This window comes from Anas acuta, chromosome 2 (assembly GCF_963932015.1).
Source record: "Anas acuta chromosome 2, bAnaAcu1.1, whole genome shotgun sequence".
NCBI classification, from domain to species: domain Eukaryota; kingdom Metazoa; phylum Chordata; class Aves; order Anseriformes; family Anatidae; genus Anas; species Anas acuta.
In genome coordinates, this window is record NC_088980.1 from 38,165,665 (window position 1) to 38,180,221 (window position 14,557).

A 14,557-nucleotide genomic window follows, 5' to 3' on the forward strand; every position below is an offset into this window, starting at 1 on the left:
TTTTCATTTGACCTATTCCAATTTGCACTTCACTGTGTCAACTTTGATATTAAAATGTTCCACTAGAAGAAAGATATTTATAATAAAAACATATATAAAGAACAGAAGATGAATAGATATTGTCATGGATACATATGCAGGCAATCATTTAAACATGCAGCAAGAGTAACATCACATTTTTCATAGCTTCTAGTCAACATTCAGCAAACAAATATATGCTTAATAAAGCTTATTAATCCTTAATAAAGTTGTTGCACTGTATTTTTTTTTTATATATAAATTGCATTTTGTGCTAGGTTACATTGAAATAAGACAAATAGGTATAAAGTTGGACTGTGTTTCTTCACCCCCACCATGAATTAACTCTCGAGCAGCGGTCTCAGTGGCTGCAAAACAAAACAAATTCTCCAGTGTGGCATGCTGCCTCGGTGCCTTCTAAAGTCTCCATTCCAATCTTTTCTTGTTCAAAATGAATTAGGAAATACGGGCCCAAATCTTGAGGCTTGGCTCTTGTGCAACACAAACAGAAATGACCTGGCAGCAGAGTAAAACCAGCATGGCTGTGTATTCTCTTTTATCAGATTTCTTTGGGGAGATCAGGCTGATTGGGTTTTGTAAATATGTATTTCTGACAACTCTGCAGCCATTTGGGTAACTTGTCGGCTCCCGCCCATGCTGGAGGTGATGCAGAGAAGCTGTGCAGCAGCGGGACTGTCAGGAAATTCGCTTTACTCAGAATTTGAGCAGTATTTTCCACGCTGTGAGGGACCATCTACGGCTAGTGGTAACCGCTGGACCGCAAGGCAATGAAAATACCAGTGCCTGACTTTCTGAAGGGAAACATCTATGGCCAAAAGGTGGATGGCTCCCTGGCAGTTTGTGCCTAATTTCTGCATGGGGTACGCAGAAGTGTTAGGGGGAAATAGTGCCGGTACATCCTACTGCCCTTTCCCATGGCCATCTGTGCAAGCCCCAGCACGGTCACCACTGCATTGTGGACTCAGTCCTGAAGCCCTCCAAATGTTGTACCTCTAACTGTAGACCTCTACTGAAGGTGTTTCTCAGTCTCTGCTGACTGCCTTCCCCTCCGCTTTGCCCTGAACAACTGCAGGTGCCCGACCACACACAACCCACAGCTGACCTGGCTGCGGCAATTGCAATTTTCACGCGCCTCGAGCTCTCGATGCACACCGATGGGGATTGTGGCATTCACCGACGTCCCCCACACTGAGCACCGAAGTTACATACCAACCTAGATTTTTTTTGACTGCAACCTGCCCCAGCCTGGATAGTATGCCTGTCAAAAAGCAAAAGTGCTATGAAATGAAATTCATAGCACTGAAAGGCATCGCACACAAGCTGTCGTCCCCTCTCACATTTTGCATGAGCAATTTCTGCTCGTTTGTGTTCTCTCACATACAGTGTCCTGAAACAGTTACATAAAATGGATATTTAACTTACAGGAGTCAGCTGTATTGAACTGCACTTAATTGCTTATTAAGTGAAGTAAATTATCCTTACCATATTCGCCAGAGGTGAAAAACCTACATATATGGCTACATGTAGAGCACTCATTAGTTTACGGACCCCAGATCCCTTGGAAAGTATCAGATATCTACACAATGTCCCATGGTGCAGTATTTTGTAGTTGGATGTCTCCGCTTGCTTGCAGATATGTAAAATCATATACAAACAGACATCTCCCTATTGATTGCCTATGTGACGAGGCTCGTTTACTCCCACAAACATTTTCTGCAGTGTATTTCAATGATGGAATTTTCTTTTAAAAATAGAATTGAATAGGAATATGCAAAATGAGGTTTGGGATAAAACAAATTACTTTTAGTCAAACTACTGCACCATTTTGCATAAGCACCTTTCATAGCTCTACATCTATTTTGACTAGGATGAAGGTATAACTGAAGTAAATACATACATTTGCTGATGTGGTCCCAACAGTCATTTAGGTTTGCCCCTTGCTGCCAAAAAAGTCATGGAGAGGCAAATTACTGGAAGAAGATAACAGAGAAAAAGCCAATAAAACTATTTGGCGTGGTGGAGGAAGTGAAGGGTGAACATGACTGCTAATGAGAATAGAAAGTCTTTCACCTCTGCCTGCCACGAGGAATCCTAGCTGGTTGAAACTGCAATAGACAGGTGTCCACATTCCCATAAAAGATCGGAGAATTAATCATTCATTAATGAATATTAATGGATTAATCACATAATTCTTACTCTGTAGTTGCCCAATCTCTATGTGTTCTGCGGACAAGCTGAGTTCATTCCCTAAGTATATTATTAGCGTTGCAACTTCCACAAATACTATGTGGTATTTAATATAAGCCAATATTTTTACGAATACGGATTTCAGAACTACTTCAAATAATAAGCTTCAACTTAAATAAAATAAAATAAAATAAAATAAAATAAAATAAAATAAAATAAAATAAAATAAAATAAAATAATTTTTTTAGACTATATCCCTTTCTATCCATAATAGTAGACTAAACCCTTGATGAGTCACGCTTGTAATTTCCATGTGGCAGCTACAGCCAACTACTTCCACAAAAAACAACAAGCAAAAAAATTCAATAGAGTTTTATATATTAGTTTTAATGCAATTAGGCAGCTGGAAGAAAGCAGGAAAGCCAGCATCTTAGGATCAGCCTATGTTATAAATGTGTGTTTTGCAGGTTACTAATTTCCCAACTTTCTCCAAAGAAGTATAATTTTCAGGCCTATCATGTGAACATATTTAATACAAGATAAGAGAATAAGAAGAGAGAATAGTTCCTGTTAAAACCCTGATCATCACAACACTAGGTAACTCATAGGAAATACATGATCATATAATTGTTACTTGGAAGAAGAGTTGGTTGATAAGCAGTTATTTTAGGGATGTGCCTGAACAGAAGCTCTATTAATTTAATACTATGTAAAGAATGATCCCCAGACATATAAACTGGTAGAGTTTCAGTTAGTTTTGCTTGTTAAAAGCAACGTTACACCAAGCTAACTCTAAAGTGTTTTGCGGTGTTGCAAAACACCCTAAAACTTTGTCTTTGCTTTCCTGACTCCTTTTCCATCACCTCCAACCTCTGTGTTTCTTTCCCAGTCAAAAAAAAAAAATGCTTTTGGGCATACAGAAGTTTAATCCAACACTTCTGAGTGAGGATGAATTTCACACAGCCCAAGCAAAACTGCACGGTATGGTAGAAAATCAGAACCATTGCGGTTAGCGCTACAGAAGGACTATTCAAGCATTATTAACTTGAGTTCAGGTGCTTTCTGTGAGCTCAAAGAGCACTGATTCGTTACTGGAACACTTTGCCACCATGACAAACTATCGTCTTTTTCTTTGACCTGATAGCATAAATAAAATCTACTGATAAAAATTGAAAATATGGAAGAGTCGAAGTCTAAGGAAATGGTTAGAACTGATTGATGACTTGAACTATGTCAAACTTTCATTATGAAACCCAAAACCACATGAAATGTCCTGTTTCCAGTTTCATTGTTAACTCAGAACTCTGCCCAGGTTCTTCTAGACTTTTTCTAAAGTTCAAAACCTTTTAAGTAAAACTGTGCATCTAATTACGGCCAAACTTGACAGGAGTCAATATTCATTGTACATAAAATACATGCAAAATGTGTGGTTTTGGTGTAAAACAAATTGAAAGTTGGTGGTTTTGGCCGAATTCACTTTTTCTTCTAGGACTTGTTCCAATCTCAAACTCAGAAGATTCCACAATAATGAAGACTAAATGAATGAGTTTTTCACAGTTCTTTTCAGGAACAATTAGCTGTTAATGTTCACAGTTCTTTTAAGTAACAAGGTACCTGTTAATATCTGGGTGCTAAAACAAAAAACGTTTATCATATTCAGTGTCACTAAGATAAAGGTCATCTATACATGTATCAGCGTATGTTTAGTTTAACCGCAAGCAACAGAAGGCAAAAACTAGTCACTTTAAAATGTTACTCCAAGTAACTTGTTCAAAATATTTGTCCTGATTAATAAAATAAAATAAAATAAAATAAAATAAAATAAAATAAAATAAAATAAAATAAAATAAAATAAAATAAAATAAAATAAAATACTGTAGCAAAAGCGTGCTCCAGTATTTAATGCATTTATTTGCTAAAATAACTACATTTCTAGATTTCCTACCTATCAGCTACAATGAAAACGGGCTGACATGGGTAAGAAGTTGTGAACCCACTAAAACATGACATTTTTAGGGCAAAATGAGGTTAATATTCATGACAGTTCATTTATTCTAGAACTAGAACAAAATGCCCGAGTGTAAATACACATATATATATATATATTTCCGAACTACATACAAACATTTGGGAGAAAAGTTTGTATTTGATGTTGACATAATAGCCGAGGAAGAAGCATGTGGGGAAGCTGAGGCATGCACATGAAGGTTCCTACCAGAGCTCCACCAGTGACAGGCGAAATAACATTTGAAATCAATTATTTTCACATTGTCCAAAAATGTCCATGTTCATTTTCTAAGGAACTCTTTTCAATATCATTCATTCCTGGCAGGTTATATTACAAACTCCTTCCCGTAGTACAATTTTCTCTTCAAAACTGTACGTAACATGCTCACAAGAAATTTTGATTTTTTTTATTCATGAAAAACATGGGGTGCATTCCCTATCAACTAATCTTTATTTCATAGACCGAGAAGCTCCCTGCACCATGTCCAAAAATGTGCAGCTTCATATGTGGATGAAGCCAGGTAAAGAAATGCTCCAAACTTTTGCAGGCACAGAAAAAGAATGTTCAAATCACCTTACCCATGCGTTTTTGAAACTCAGGAATATTTCAAGAATCCCCCAGTAAGCCACCAGGAAGGAACTACACACAAAAAACTGTGAACTCACATCTGTAAACTCATCTAAGCACATGCATCAAGCTCTTTTAGAATTTTCTATATAAAAAAAAAAGAGAGAGAGAAAAAAATATATGTAGCTCTTCTTTTACGTAATACCAATTGGTTGTTGCTGTGGGCACGTAGCAAAGGATTATTGTCTTTTGCGTGATTTAGGCCTGTGAAAATCTTTCCATGACCAAAAGAAATTGTATGCCCAGTCCATACTGAAGTTTTTAATAAAAAGCAGTAAAGCAATCTGCTTCATTGTCAAAGGATTGAAAGAAATTTAATTAATGCCTTCGGAGGGAACGCCTATATAAGTATCACAATCACAAGAATGTGTGCATATGCATATATGAATACATATGCACAGCCATAGTCTACCCTGTTGCTTTCATGTCGTAACACTATAGGCCATGAGCAGCTAAAGGCAGAAGTGAACTCATATAATTTAAAATATCATGCCGACACAATTTTAAGGTTAAATGACACTGTGTAGTTTATGAGAAGTTTAAGTGCTATCATCACAGGATAATTTGGCCCTAGAAAAGTAAGGCAGTATAGAAATGCCAACAGACAAACAAATTAAAAATAGTAAGTTAGAAACAGAGGAAAATGAGTTTATGCCACACTAACAGAAACAAAAAGAAACAACAACAACAAAAAAAACAACCCCCCAAAATGAAAAAAACAAAAAGATGCATGAAAAGCAGTATGCTATGTTAGATGTTTATCTATACATAAGAGACAGGTGTCACAAAAACAAAACAAAAAAATCATGAAGCTAAAGAGAAACTTTAACTCACCAGTTTCCATCTGTTATATCTGAATTCATGCATAATTGATTATCCATGACTGGTAAGTTCTTTTTTTTCACTAGCCTAACACAGTTTTCTAAACATTATGTGTTAAATCACCACCAAAGTAAAGGGTGTTTGAGAAACCGTAAGGGCAGAATAAAAATTTTTTAATGAAAAATAACATGTCAGTTAATAATAGAGCTGACCTATGTTTAAGAGAGAAATTTTAATCATGTGCATATTAAATATTAATAACCTATTCTGTTATTGTTATAATAAGGTTAAGTAAGCTTCTCCATGCTTAAGGAAAGAGAAAAAGTAGGAATATGTAACAGTGAAAAAAAGCGCTGAGAAGCAGAGACATAAGGAAAATGTGTCAACAATAAACAAGAGGAAATGAGAAAGAAGGAAAAGATGAAGGTGGAAACTAATCTCTATGTGTCATTATGACTGCCAGAGTACTGGCAAAGAAGCAGCATCCTTTTATTTCAATTTTAATCATTTCTGAATTTTAATACCCTGCTCCTTTTGTAATTCTCCTGGCATTCCCTATATGCATCCATCCCAGCCAAAACACCAGTGTAAATTAAATGGCACGCAACCACACCACTGATGTAGCTCTCCCAGTAGAACCAATTGAGTGACCAAAAAGCAGAGAAGGTATGACTACTTTGTGTCCCCGTAGACCACTGGCCAATTAAGTGACTTAATGTTCTTCAATTCCTTTAATTTTGAAAAGAAGGGCAGTGGTTAGGTAACCCAGCAATATAGAGCCATTAAAAAAAAATAAAGCAAGCCAGTAGTAATACAATAATCAGTGACCATCAGGGCCTGGAAAAATGAGTTTGCTCTCACTGGCACTAAGGAGCATCACATGATTATTTAATTACAGCTCTAATTTTTGTCTCGTGGATGGCAACATATCAACAATTAATAGGGCAAATAGAGGAGACTGCATTTTTAAAGAGACAGAACCTATATGAAATACTGTTTAGAAATGCAATTTATCAGACAGTATAATGTGTCTTAAGGCATATCTTTCATCATGCCACACAAATAAAAAAGTTCTAGCAGTTTAATTTGCTGGCATGGCATCTAGGAAATTCTTCTGGAGTCCTTAGAAAATAATAACTGCATCTATGCATATCCTAATAGTCATTTTAATTGGTAATGCAGAAGTCAGTTTCTCATAGGACATGCAATCCAAATAAACTAGTGGAATCACAAGTTTTAAATCCAAAATTGTTATTACATAATTATTACATCCTTTATCTTAAAAAGATGATAACAAAATCCTTCAGGAATGGCCAGAAGGATTATGGTATTCAGCGAGTCAAATGAAGAAGAAAAGAAAGAAAAAGAAACCCAATACAGTAGAGTCAAGGGGACAGAGACTGATTTTGGTTGATTGATTTCACCGTGAGATTTTCTTATAAAGAGTACTGAAATGAGGGTTCCTACTCCAATATTGTGGTGTTCCTGAACAATAATTCTACTTAAGAAGAAAAAAAAGAAAAACCTGAAAGAGGACCTGCACCTGATCAATTGGAAAGATCTGCTCTGAAGGGGTTAGATGCAGTTCCCATTGTGCCCAGTCCTGCAAATGACCAAAGCATAGAATGAGAACTACGGGCACAGCTCAGCACCCTACACATGCTGCACAATTACCGGAATCTGCAAGTATAGCACAAGGAAAACTCTCATGTACCTGATCTTCCTTGCAAACAAACTCTATTCCACAGCCGTGCATGGACCAAGTTATGAATTCCAGAGATTTACATTATCCACAACACATATCAGACAATATTGAATAACTGACACAGGGAAAGCAAGCTCTAAATTTCCTTCAAACATTAAGCTGTACATATGAAAACCCTACCTAACTACTCTTACTTTTTTTTGAATCTTTTCTCTCAATATGCAAGTTAAACATGCTTTTTCATTTGATGATCTGTAATCTATCCTTTGAACAAGCAAAGAAATGCTGACTTTCGGCTCTCGCACAGGAAAAAAAAAAGAAAAAAACAAACCAAAACCGCTGTTAATCAGCCGTTCAAGTATTACTGTAAAAAGAAAAGTAATGAGAGAAGAAATATTATTACAATGAATGCCCCATTCCTCCTGAAAATTGTCTAAAATTAAGTTGTTTTGATTGAAGACATGAACATTCTGGATTGGAGATCTTAATCTATAATCTTAAAAAGAAAGCTGGCAAGCAAGAGCTTGTATGTAGAAGTATATATCATTCTTTTTATGCACTGGTTACTATACAGATAACATGTCTCACAAAGACTGTAATTAAATGTCTAGTGCAGAAGTAACACTAAAAAGCATACAGTATTATTATATTACAATGAATCCTTAGAAGCTAAAACTGTCATTTTTAAAGTTTTAAGATGCCTCTAATTATTCTCAAGACTTTTTACATTTATCAAGGAAGCCCACCTATGATGAAAAGCGTTAATGATTTAAAGTCATTCTAATACAGCTTTACAAAAAAAAAAATAAAAATAATAATTTAATCTTTGATTATAAACATTGTAAAACTCACTCTGAAATTTCTCCCCACGTTTTTTTTTCCTTTAGTTCCTCTGTGAGTTTGCATGCATGCACAGTCTCGCACGCTCTCCACTCCTCTCTGTCTTTTATTTGATGCATTAAAATTGGGAATACTTAGGGCATATTTAGAATTTTTATTCTGTTTATGGCAAATGTTTTTCATTACAACTAGACATATTCTAAGAGAAGTTACTGAAAAGGAAATACCTTTGTCAAACCTTTGCATGTGGGCTGGAGTTCAGAGCAGCAATTCTCTGTATTGTGCTGTAAAAATGTTTTCCATTCTGGGACCGATTTACAAATATAAAGAATTAATTAATATTTCAGTGATATATGAAATGTATATGTTGCTAATTCCATAGAGGGGTAAATAAACCAGAGGCATATTTAGGCCACATTTACAGAGAGATTGTGTGCTGCAGCTTCCTCTTCTTTCATACAAAGTTGTGCACTCACAGGCTCATGACATAAAGGGCTGCAAACATGCCATGGTCAGTGCTTTACCAAGACCACACACCTTGTCAGTGTCGGAACTGAAAGCAAGACCAGGACTCCAGACACCAGAAAAGGTTACGAGACAGTCCTCCAGGTATACATGATCCCACTGCATCACCACTTATACCGAGCAGCAAGTGGAACGACGCACAAACGATTGCTGCTGGCCAAATAAATCCTGTCAGAGCAGGATCCTGGGAAGATGAGGTGCATTCTAGGTTTAAAGCACCTCCCTCATCTCCTCAGGTCATATCATGTCATAATGTGCCAAGGGAAAGAGATAAAGCAGATAGTGGCTGGGAGTTATGCAAGGCCAACACAGCTGATAGACGTGGCCCATCCTGAAGCTTTGTTCCCAGGTGCAGTTCAGGTGACTGAGGTCCACCTGCACACAAGCAGATTCTTCTGCCCATCCAGCCTGCAGTTCATACCAGAAAAGCAGGAGATGGCTCGAGCTAACTCCTGTGAACCCACAGATGTGGAAAAGCATTTCCAATGCTGTTGTACAGCAGCTTAAGGACAGGAGCAGGCCCACGCTCTGGTGAGAGGAGGCCTTCTTACAGCCTGTGCCAATCCTGGCATACACCAATGCCCACAGTCTTGCTGAAAAACTGAGATCACATTATATTGGCATTATAAATGAATAGGAAAAAGGTGACTCTGGTGTAAATGTTGTATAGTAAATGCTAGTGTGTCCCTCAGCCCATCTGAACACCTAACACTCATCCCGTCAAAACCAGAACCGTCAAAACAAAGGTCTACGGACCTCCACACAGATCCACAAGTGTGCATGAGAGGAAAGTCAGGCCCAGCAAGTTTAAAAACAGATATTTACAATTCAGACAGTGCCTGAGGTATGTAACTATGCTCCACTCCCGTACTTTGCCGGTGCTACGCTATTCCTACTATACTATACCAGATTATGCAGATCAAGGGTAGATTACAGTTGGCATAGGGTACAAGTACATGTGAACAAGATCAGGACTGGCAAAATCATGTAAAATTAATCTCTACCTGGATTTATACTTATTGAGAGCATGCAGTGCAGGAACCATTAGAAAGTCAACATTTGCAAAGCAGCAAGCAGATATCAATTAAGCAATAAAGTGTCAGTGATACTGTGGTGAAGTTAGATGCCACAGGATGGCAAATGTTAGAAAACACCTACATTTTAGAAGGCACCATTATATCATATCCTTTTTGAAGTAACAGTTACAAATTGTGGTCAGGTACTGTTGAGAGCTTGTGATACTAGTACCACTTACATGGGAGCTGGCATATGAGCTAATTTAATGCTAGATTTTATAATTTACAGAATGGTAGAGAAAAATATACTTCATGGGTAAAGATTATTAATGGAACCCTTTGGCAGAAAATTTAAGGGTGCTTTCCGTAAATTGTGAGTTACTCTACCTGCAGTTATCTCCAGTTGAAGAGCCAGCTACTTGCACTTGTCAGTCCAAGATAAAAAGTAACATCAATGGGGTTTTCTGACATGGACTTTATAAAGTTGCAAAATTTCAGTATAACAAGCAATAAGAACTGTAAGTTACTCTTTAACCATCAAACTGTTTTACTTTTTTTTTTTTTTTTTTTTTTTTTTTTTTAGAATCGGTGGCAACTTTGTGACAACTAAAGTTTAAAAAATGCACTTGATTGCATAGTGACAGATTTGCAGAACATTTTTCATCACACACACATATGTGCTTTCAGTTATTAATAAAATGCTTCTGCCCTTAATCTGCCGTTGCCTGAATATACAATTTCAGTGACTTGGATAGACAAATACTGTTAAGGAATTCTGTTTTCCCTGTTTGAGATGCAATTCAAATACACCAAGCAAAACTAAATGCTGTGTCTTTAAAACTGGCTCCTGCATGCCACAGAAAGGAATACTGATTCACTTTTCTACAGAGTTTCCCTTGGAGTGGAATGATAAGGAAACTTTCTTTTCTTCCCCTGCCCTTCTTTTCTTTTCCCCTCATTTCAAGCGAGGAAGAGTCAGCTACCCTAGATAACATCACAGGTAGATATTAAAATGGAGACAGACATTATTTAGTGGCAACAGGAATATACATACACGCACCAACCTATAAACTGGTGTTTACTTCAGGAAAGTAAGTCATATTTTTCCTCTGATTGCTGTGCTGTCAGTTTAATGCAGCGTAAATAAACAGTAGGTGCATGATAGCTTTAAGTAGAAAGTGTTCATTCCACAAGAGGAGCAGATTACTGAAGCCTGATGCCTATAATGGCAAAAGCAGAACTCCCATTTTACCTGAAAATATAGCCTCCCGTGCTAAGAGACTTGTGGCTTTTCTATTAAATTAATTTGTCAGAATTCTATGAAAAATATTATGTACTCAAAGAACTTTACCAAAAACATTCATTTTTGTAGCCCTCGACTTGAACCATTTGAAAAAACAAAAGCCAATCACTCCTCTGTAATTTCATCATCCCATTGCTCTAAATGAAAGCTTTATATAATCAACCTAATCTAACAGAAAATAAAATGATATATAGAATTGCCTATACTTTGAGTTATTTTGTTCTTATAAATATATTCCCTGACTGAAAGTAAAAAAATTCCCCTTTGGAAAAAGCAATGATTTCTGAGAAGATTGTATATACACTCTACATCTATTAACATAAATTATAAGAAAGTAAAATGTTCCAGATGTGTTTAAACTGTTGTGGAAGGAAAGTTTGTGGCTTCATTGGATATATATTAAATATATCTAGAGAGAGCAATGGCAGTTATGTACAAGAAGGCAATAAAATGCTTCACTAGTATCTACGTTAAAATAGCGTAGTTCCTAGAAATGTGACCGAAACATTTCATAAGTCATGTTCGCTCCATTTTTAATTCAGAAATCTACTTTAAATATAAATTTTCTATATGATGCAGTCTATTTTATTAATAAAGTAATGTCCTTGATTTTTTTTTTCCAAAACAGAGCTGGAAACATTAAGAAGGTCTTTGAATTTATCCGACAATTTCTATATAAAATATAAGTGATAATAAAAAGGTGACATCACTTCCAAAATTGTAGTCGATACAGTTAAAAGATTTATGTTGTTGTTGTTGTTATTATTATTATTATTATTATTATTATTATTATTACTGTTTTTCAGGAACTTCAGCTGAGCATCTTCTAAACCGCAGTCGTCCCCATTTAAAACCCCTGTCTACCCTGAACCTGCAATGTAGGGCATATCAGCGCCCATTCAGGACTTTCCTACTCTGGGGAGGCTTTGTGTCCACATCCCCCGTGGGACTGGTGGCCGCAGTCGGTGCTACTGGGCTGCTGGCAGGGCCGCAGGCAGCGCTGGCCTCTCTGCTCTCGCCTGGGAAGCGCAGCGGCAGAAGGCAGGTGCTCATCAGCTGACCCGCGGGGCCTACGCCGTGCACCAGAAGAGATGCCCTGCTCAGATCTGGGGCTTTTGTGGCAGACCCTCTCCACTCCTCTGTCTAGCAAAGCAGCGCATCCCATCAGCGAGTTATGGACTGACTCTGTCTGCTTTACAGGGCAGCAGGTTCGGATCGGTGCGCATTGCTAAAATAACAGGAGAGGAGAAACTGGGAGTCACTTTCCTATTTAAAGTATTAGCAGCAAAGAATGTAAAAAGGAAACAGCTAGATTTTCAAAGTGTATGCACAAAAAGGATTCCATTTAAATATTTTTTGTTCCAGTAAACTCTTTTGCATACAAAGGACTTATTTATTACATATTTGAACTTGTGGGAAAAAGGGAAGGAATGCACTGACTCCTGAAATAACTCTGCAGTCTTTTTGGAGACTTCACTTTTCTGTGCTCTTGTTCTAGTCAGAACAGTTTTATTCCAGGGCCGGAGGAATTCCTGGGGGTCAGTTGTTTCTTTTCCACTAGCTGTTTGTATTCACGAGTGGGCATACACAGCACGCTAGCCCATGATTTTAATTTTTCTTCTATCGCCTCATGATGTGCGCGTGCTAGCTGTTCAGATGCACGCCTGGAAGTGAACACGTTACATTTTCTGCTTGCTCATTTTGCTACCTACTCTACGTTATTACACATTTCTGCGCAAACCATTGCTTCGATCTGAAAAGCAAGGTAATACCAATAACAATCGCAAAGACAGAATGAATTAGAAAATGAGTGCATGTACAAATGCATTAAAGAGCATATAGGAACATGGGACCGATAAGAGCACTCAAATTCTACAGATAGTGCTGCAGAGTCAGAAGGAGATACAAATCGCAGAGAACACCCTACGTTCACGTCTTTACACTCCCCGCTTACTGTCTCAAGTTGTTTTTGAATAGTGCGCCTGATTTGACACATTTCTATCTGGCGATTGTGCTGAATGCTTGAAGAGATAGTGAAATATCCAAGCATTCCTTGTGCTAACTACAGTTGAAATTTTACACTTATTGTAACCTTTTCTAACAATGTGAGAAAAACAGAGTAAATATATTAAATTTGTTTCACAACAGATGCTTAGGTTGTTAATATTTAAGATGCCTATTCATGCTATTCCTGTCTGCACATTTGTCAAAAATGTAAGCTTGAATGCTAATGTTTGCCAGCAGACAGCAGACAAATATATGAACGCACTATACCAAAATAATAGAGAGTAGAAATAAGGGACCGCTGCTGACTCACGCCCGGACCAGAAGGCAAGGGCACTGCCCGCCCGGGCCCCTTGGAGGCTCTGGATCCGAATTTGTGAATTATTTTCCCAGTCGCGCTGCGCTCACTTGGGCTGACTACGAGCAGCGGAGAGCTTTCGTCATTTTCAGCTCACTCCAGCTTCCGAAAGCTGGTGCGAAGTGTTTCATCTAACTTGCATTTTAGCGAAGTTTCTCTCGCGGTCCCAGAAGCCTGGGGACAGGCAGGGGGCAACTCCGGACCTGGCAGGTGCCTGCCTGGCAGGAGCGCTCCCGGGGGCAGCGAGCGGAGCCGGCGACAAAAGGAGGACGGTTTGCGCAAAACCTCAGGGGCCGGCTTTGGAGACGGAGGGAAAAAAAAAGAAATAAAAATAATAATAATAATAATAAAAAAGAAAAAATCCCGGAGCGCGGCGACGAGCCCCTGGCAGCGGTCCCCGGAGCGCCGGGTGGCCGCGGGGGGGTCCGGGGAGCTCCGCAGCCGCAGCTCGGGGGGCGCCCGGCCCCGCGCAACCCCCGCGCCCCGCAGCCCCCCCGTTCCCTCCAGCTCCCCCCTCCCCGTCACTCCTCCCGACCCTGCGCTTCGCTCTGCTTTCCCCCGCCGTCGGGGCCGCCGCGAGGAGCGCGGGGAAGAAGTTTGCCAAAGTTTCAGATTTTTTTTCTTTCCTTTTTTTTTTTTTCCCTTTTTTTTTTTTTTTTTCCCTCCCCGCTCCTTGCGCCTCGCCGCGGGGGCGGCGGGCAGGGGAGCGGGGCGGGCGGCCGGCAGCTCGCCGGCTGCAGGTGTGTGCGAAGGCTCCCGTCGGGAGGCTCCGCAGGCTGCAGCGCCGCACGGAGCCCCCTCCGGCCCGCACCCCCAGACCCCCCCACGCCCCGTCCCCCCGCCCTCTCTGCCGGGTGGGCTCCGTAGAGCACCGCGGCGGTGCCCCCGGCGCGGCCCCGTCCGTCCCCCCCCCCCGTGCCCGTGGAGCGCCGCCGAAGGAGCGGGAGCGACTCACTCATGGGAGCGCGGCGGGCGAGGCCGGCGACACCTCCGGCTTCCGAGGCGCCGGCGAAGTTAATTGCACTGAAGTTCAAGTTGTCTTTTCACCCATCAGGAGTGGGCGTTTAAAGGAAGGAGAGCGAGGAGGAGGAGGGGGAGGGGGGAGGGGGGAGAGTCGCTCTCG

At 39.5% G+C, this 14,557-nt stretch overlaps 1 protein-coding gene across 2 annotated transcripts in view; it reads right to left on the reverse strand.

Moving 5' to 3' along the window:
* Positions 1 to 14,542, reverse strand: part of SATB1 (SATB homeobox 1) — a 92,989-nt gene extending 78,447 nt beyond the window's left edge. For both annotated transcript variants that reach the window (XM_068674334.1, XM_068674330.1), the window contains exon 1: positions 14,390 to 14,542. The gene's annotated coding sequence lies outside the window, so the exon portion shown is untranslated. The remainder of the gene's footprint in view (positions 1 to 14,389) is intronic.
* Between the last annotated feature and the right edge of the window lie 15 nt (positions 14,543 to 14,557).